The sequence below is a fragment of the Dendrobates tinctorius genome, unplaced genomic scaffold, assembly GCF_039654945.1.
Source record: "Dendrobates tinctorius isolate UK_male_01 unplaced genomic scaffold, ASM3965494v1 ptg000046l, whole genome shotgun sequence".
Lineage (NCBI taxonomy): Eukaryota > Metazoa > Chordata > Amphibia > Anura > Dendrobatidae > Dendrobates > Dendrobates tinctorius.
The window spans coordinates 69,849,037-69,856,298 of NW_027361714.1; the positions used below are offsets into that span (position 1 = coordinate 69,849,037).

General features: G+C 47.0%; 1 long non-coding RNA gene across 2 annotated transcripts; it reads left to right on the plus strand.

The window, feature by feature from the left end:
- Positions 1-315: 315 nt before the first annotated feature.
- Positions 316-6,686, plus strand: LOC141089521 (uncharacterized). 2 transcript variants are annotated; one of them, XR_012232314.1, is made up of 4 exons: positions 316-706; positions 3,784-3,897; positions 4,943-5,001; positions 5,101-6,686. It is a non-coding gene; the product is annotated as an uncharacterized lncRNA (long non-coding RNA). The 2 variants fall into 2 exon arrangements; XR_012232313.1 differs by lacking the exon at positions 316-706 and having other exon boundaries at positions 3,185-3,897; positions 5,101-6,685.
- Positions 6,687-7,262: the final 576 nt, after the last annotated feature.

The window sequence follows — 7,262 nt, forward strand, 5'->3', positions numbered from 1 at the left end:
TGATGCATAAAGAGTTCATCCATATCTTCAGCTTGCACAGGCGGCCTGTAGTAAATGCCTACAATGGTGTCCTTTCCATTGTTCTGTCCTTGTATTCTTACCCAAACAGTTTCCACAGAACTCCCAGTCTCTGAAGCTTCAATCTCTGTCAGTGGCGGATTATAATGAGGTCAATTTGGGCAGTTGCCCCGGGCCCAGTGGGGTTAAGGGGCCCACAGCCCAGGCCAGTAAATTGCCCCATTATAATCCGCCACCGCACGCCACACGACTGCACCGACCGACCTCTTAGGCTGACAGTTCCGCTCCTCCCCTTTCTTCCTCTTGCACAGACGAGACCGTACGTGGTGACGTATGAGTCCGACGTGCAGAGGACGTTGAAAAGACCGCGAGGTGAGGCACAGTCAGATGCGCAGCCCGCCTCAGTCTTACCTCACTCGGCCATAGAGGATCTGAAGACTGAGGAGAGCTGGCTGCTGCAGTGCTGACAACCTGCTCCTGGCTGTGCTGCTTGCTTGATTCTGCCGGGATCCTCTGAGTCCTGCTCCAGGAGGATCCAGGGCAGAAAAACACTTCCTTGGCAATTGCAGACAGGCTGACTGAGTCTGAGACTTGTGACTCATTGCCGCCCGTGACCCGCCGACCTTCATCTCCTGTTATCTCCTGGGCCGTCGCCTCAGCCTGCAATAAAGGGAGTCTGAGGAGAGAGGTACTGTCCATCCCCCAATGCTGACATGCAGCACAGGGAACGTGAGTGAGTGATCAGTCCTCCTGACTAGTCCTGCCCTGCTGCAGCAGCTGCCTGTGGCAGTGCTCTGTGTGTGCACTGTCTGCTGCCAGCCAGACCTCCTGGTGGCTGCTGAATGACAGAGAGGACTCAGTTTCAGTCTCTCAGACACTCACTGAGTGTAAAAAGAAAAAAAAAAGAATCCTAAGTAATTAAATGATTTGTGTACTCAGGTTGGCTTCAGACTTGCTGATGCCTGCGCAGCATTCTGCGGAGGGCATCCGCAATCCCACCGTAGCTCCATCTGTATCATGGAATGCACGGTGGCTGCAGACAGCTGCGCGTTCCTATTGCCGGCAATGAGTGATTTGTGCGCATGCGGATGCTTGTGCACAAATCACACACTCTCGTCCACGCTGAGAATGTGACATGTCGTGTTCTCAAGAGTATGTGATTTGTGCGCAAGCATCCGCATGCGCACAAATCACTCATTGCCGGCAATGGGAACGTGTGGCTGTCTGCAGCCATCTGCAGACACCGTGCGTCCCATGATACAGATGGGCCTGCGGTTGGCTTGCGGACATCTTGCAGATGCCCTCCACAGAACGCTGTGGAGCGTCTGCAAATGTGAACCCAGCTTAAAGGCCCCGTTGCACGCCGCGATGTTGCTGGAGATCTCATGAACGCGCACATCGCTGCAATATCGCTGAGGAGAAGTCGCTGAAGACTCTCCTGTGATGTTGCGCGCAGAGCTGCGTTCAGTGATCCAGCGATCCTGCGGGCGATTCCGGTAGCTATCTTTATCATGGCACTTCCTCTGCAGAGTTGCCTCTTAGATCGCTATTGCGGTGTCACACGCAGCGATGCGCCAGGTTGCTGGAGTTGATATCGCCAGGATCCCCAACATGCACAGAAACCTGTCAACTCCGACCACCAACTTATCAGGGTTGAAATCGTCCTGTTACATGCAGCGATGCACTGGCAATGTCGCTCAAGCCGTGACGCAGGAGCAATGTCGCCAGCGATATCGCTGTGTGTGACTGATCCTTTACGGCCCTTTCACATCTGAATTTTTTTCGAATTGCGGCAGATTCACCACATCTGCTGCCTAACGGCCGCACTTCCGGCGCACTTGTGCCAAGCCCCATGCATTGTCTATAGGGCTTGCGGTCGGGTGTGGCAAGTTTAATTCTGCCGGATGCGGCAGATCCAGCACTTGCAACAGTGAAGGAAAACTGCTGCTGACCACGTTGTTTTTCACGAATGCAAGTGCCGGATCTGCCGCATCTGGCAGAACCGCACTTGCCGCACCCGACCGCAAGCCCCATAGACAATGCATGGGGCTTGCCACATGTGTGCGGCAAGTGCAGCCGTTAGGCAGCAGATGTGGTAAATCTGCTGGATCTGCCGCAATTTGAAAGAATCAATGATGTTAAAGAGGCTTAACTAAGGCTGCTTTCACATCAGCGTTTAGCTGATGTTTGCGGCCGATCCGGCAGGTGACACCACATGTGCTGGATCGTCTGCCTAACTGGGCAGATCCAGCACTTGCGGACGCGAAAAAAAAACGCTGTAAGCTGTGTTTTTTTTTCGCGGCCGTAAGTGCCAGATCTGCCGCACCCGACAGAACTGCACTTGCTACACCAGACCGCAAGCCCCATAGACAACGCATGGGGCTTGCCGCATCTGGGCTGCAAGTCGGCCGTTAGGCGGATGAACTGGCGCCACCTGCTGGAATGGCCACACATAAGCTAAACCGCTGATGTGAAAGGCCCCTTAATCAGTGGAGTGGTGAGGGAGGGTGAGGAGACAATACGGGACAGAGGACTGTCTGTCGTGAAACTACATGGGGCAAATGTACCCCATGTAAACTGTGCCCCCCCTCTTGGATAACACAAAAGCATGTGAAATTGCTGTACATGCTGTATCATGTGCCACTCTTAAGTGGCCATCTTCCTTGGATCATGTATGCATGGAGTCCATACATACATACATACATTAGTCAAGCAAAATATCCACATAGAGGGGAACATTCAGCATGTAGAGGTATTTCACATGTCTATACAAGGATGGAGGGGTAGTGGGTGTGCACGTTGTGTATTTGGTGAGTTTGTAACTTATTATTTGTAAGGTCTTGTGCAGATGTTCAGTATTTGGTCAGTTTGTCCCTCAGTATTTGTAAGGCCTCGTGCACACGCTGAATATTTGGTGAGATGTTACCTCAGTATCTGTAAGGCCTCGTGCACACGCTGAGTATTTGGTGAGTTGTTACCTCAGTATCTGTAAGGTCTCGTGCACACGCTGAGTATTTGGTGAGCTTTTATTTCAGTATCTGTAAGGCCTCGTGCACACGCTGAGTATTTGTTGAGTTGATACCTCAGTATTTGTAAGGCCTCGTGCACACGCTGAGTATTTGGTGAGTTGTTACCTCAGTATCTGTAAGGCCTCGTGCACACGCTGAGTATTTGGTGAGTTGTTACCTCAGTATCTGTAAGGCCTCGTGCACACGCTGAGTATTTGGTGAGTTGTTACCTCAGTATTTGTAAGGCCTCGTGCACACGCTGATGCTGCATTATAAGACGCAGGCCTTATGCTCCTGTACACAGAATAAATAACTTGTAAAAATCTAGCGCCCTGTATTCTAACCTGTTACCAGTCCAAAATTCTTGCTTGCACATTGGTCCAACCGGTGTCACGTCACCCACTCAGCTAAGGTCCACGCCCCCAGGACCTACTGTATAACCAGTCCCAGATACAAAAGGTGTATACTGCTGAGCTAATGTTCCCCTTGTATTCCAGACTCTGCAATTCCCTCCTCCACCTGTGACTAGAGAGGCACTGCACCTTCAACTTGGGGTGCAGTACCCCCCTGTGGCGCCTCGCCATAGGGGTGCCACACTTTTGGTAACTGTGCTAATGAGCACGGCCGCAAAACGCATGCCCACAAAATCGCGGGAAATGCACACTGTGTGAGCGTCGCGTATTGTTTTGTGATGTCTATTTTTTTGAGTCTCTCGTTCTTCCACTATCGTTATCTTTTTGGGGTCTTTTATCTACAGGAACTTTTCTCATGACTTGAATAATGAAGGGAAAGGGGTCAGGAGGCAAGACAAAGAACGAAGCTGCTGGATAAAGACAAAGCTAAAGAGGAACAGAGACCCAGCAACTTTCTAGTAAGTGTATGCTCATACCACGTACACACACCAAAGCCATTAGGTGTATACAGATATTAGAAACTCAGGCCAGTTTCAAATCATGATTTCTGAGCTTCCAAGTGTATCCGTTTCAAATCGGATACACTCGGATCTGAATTCGGCTCCCATGTACCCCTATGGAGATCAGATAGGATGTGTGCTTTTTGGCATCCAATTTTTGCACCATCCGATCCTGTCCGATTTAGTCACGGACACAAAATCGTAGCCTGCTGCGATTTGGTGTCCGTGCCTCAAATTGGACAGCATCGGATCCGTGCCGATCCGACCACCGATAAAATGTGAGCCTATGGACATCAGATCAGAGTTTACCTCAGATCTGATGTCGGCTCCGTGAGCCCTGTCTGTCCGTGTCCTCCCTGTTCTCCTTCCTCCATCTCCTCTATTCTGCTCCCCCCCCCTGCTATTCTATTCTGTCACCCCGCTACTCTTCCCTGTTCTATTCCCTATCCTGTCCCGTGTTCTCTCCCCTCTTTCTGTTTAAAAAAAAAATAAAATCTCCTCCTGGAGGATACATCACCTTCCCGCTGGCTCCGGGGATGCAACTGTCACCATCAGGGGAGAAGAACCTCTGGTGATGTCACAGGGGCGATCAGCTGACCTGTCATGTGATCGGCTCTGTGACATCACCAGAGGTCCTTTAGCCTCGATGGAGACTGTGGCATCCCCGGAGTCGGCGGAAGGTGATGTATCCTCCAGGAGGAGATTTTTTTTTTTAACACACGGAGGGAGAAAACAGATGACAGGATAGGGAATAGAACAGGGAAGAGGATAAAGGAGAGGAGGGAAGAAGATGAAGGAGGCAGGAGCAGGGAGAGACAGGGACCACAGGATCCACACGGAACCTGCATAGACTCAGATACAGGTGGCTATTTGCCATCTGAATGCAGGGATCCGTGTGGATCTGTGGCTGTTTGTGGGATCTTGCAAAAACTCAGATCCCCACGGACAGCCACAAAATCGTGATGTGAAACTGGCCTTATAGTTCTTGCTTTATTTCTTTTAGGTATTCAATACTCAAGTACATACCATTGTGCGCTTCCTCTGGAAAGTACCAGCCAAACTGTAAGTTCTTCCCAAAAAACACACACAGGCTGACACAGCATCAATGTTTAGTTTACTAAATGATTCCTTCTCTTACACTGTGTCATCCTATGCCCCTAGATGCATTCTTTACACAAATCGGGTGCTCAGAAAAGAAAAGAGCTACGACAGAGAACTCAACAAATGCACAAAGAGATTTCCAAATTTCCTAAGTTAGAGACTTTCTTTAAAAGGAAATCTACAGAATCTGACGAGCCAAGTCAAACTGATGTAAATAACAACAGCTGTGATAAATATACATCTCCGACTCCATGTCACTCATCTGATGACTCAAATTCTTTAATTACATTGCCCCAAAAACCTGATGGAGAGACAGAAAATGTAATGGATGAAATTGAGCATGCTCAGGAAGGGGTGGAGGATGTTTCAGAGTGTGCATCAGATATTGGGCTGTGGGGTGAACACATTTCAAAAGAAATGCAAGAATATTTTATTGCTAAAGGAGCTACTTTTTTCCAAAATTCTGAGGCAGACTTGTACAACTCTGCTGTGCTTACCACTGGTAACCATCATAGGTACTGTAATAAAAAATGCTTCACACATGTAAACCCCAAAACTAATGAAATTTCATCACGAAATTGGCTATGCTATTCACCATCTCAAGGCAAATTGTTCTGTTTTCCATGTAAACTGTTTTCTAGCAGGCGTTGTGCATTTACATATGGTTTTAATGATTGGAAACATGGTGAGGACAGGCTAGTTAGGCATGAATGTAGTGAGATCCACAAACAAGCTGTCCTGTCAGTAGTGAGCAGACAACAGACAACATCTCGGTTAGACAGTCAGGTGCTTTTGCAAATGGAAAGCGAAAAAATATACTGGCGTAAAGTCTTAAAGAGATCCCTTTCAGTTATAATGTTCCTTGCTGAAAGAGGGCTTCCTTTTAGGGGGAAAAATGAAACAATTGGTTCTTCTCACAATGGGAACTATCTTGGGTTCATGGAAGTAATGGCGAATGTGGATGAATTCCTAGATGAACATATAAAGCTACATGCAAATAAAGGCAGGGGGCATACATCTTACTTGTCTTCGACTGTGTGTGAGGAACTGATACAGATTTTAGGAACCAATGTCCTCTCACTTATTGTGCAGGAATTGAAGAAAGCTAAATTTTTTTCACTGTCTGTGGATTCTACACCAGATGTTTCTCACTGTGACCAACTAACATTTATTGTCCGTTAGGTTTTGCCTTCTGGACCTGTTGAAAGATTTTTAGAATTTATTCCTGTTATTGGTCACACTGGCCAACAAATAGCAGAGTTGATTGTTGGTATTCTATCTAAAAATGATATCAATATTAAAGATTGCCGTGGCCAGTCCTATGATAATGCTGCCAATATGAGTGGAAAATACAATGGGGTCCAAACACATGTCAGGAATGTATTTCCTTATGCCACATTCATTCCTTGTGCGGCCCATTCCCTTAACCTGGTAGGGAAAAATTGTGCTGAAAGTATTCCAGAAATTTTCAGATTTTTCAATGTTTTGGAACACCTTTATGTCTTTTTTTCGTCATCTACTGGGAGATGGAGAGTGCTGGTAGACAAATTAAAACCCCTTGGGCTACCAGTTGTAAAACAGCTTTCTGCCACAAGGTGGTCCGCAAGATATGAGGCAGTTTTGGCTTTGCACAAAGGTTACAAGCCAATATGTAATCTTTTACACAGCATGATTACAGATCCAGACTTCAGTTCATGTAAAAATGAGGCAGGGGCTTTGGGTGAGAAGTTAAGTGAACTTGATTCAACCTTTATTCTCGTGGTATGGCATGCAATTTTGGATCGGTTTCATAAAACCAATTTGTCCCTTCAAGAGGCAGGTTTAAATTTAAATACTGTTGTGGCTTTACTTCAGTCTTTGTTAGACTTTGTCAAGAGTCTGAGAGAAGAGTTTGATAAATATGAAAATGAGGCTGTCAACATTTGTGGCCATAATATGTATAATTCTTCGGTACATTGATTTCGGAAGAGAAATCGTCAGTATGATGATGGTAACTCCGAAGCAATTGTGTTATCCCCAAGGGATAAATTCAAAACTGAAGTTTTTTTTGGTCTCATAGACAATCTAATGAGTAGCCTGTGCCAACGTCTTGGAGCATATTCAGATGTTTGCTCCAAATTTGGCTTTTTGTCTAATTTGTCAAAACTTTCTCCATTGGAGATTAAAGAGGCTGGAAGCAATCTTGTTTGTTCATATCCTGAAGACCTAATGCCTGGTGCAAC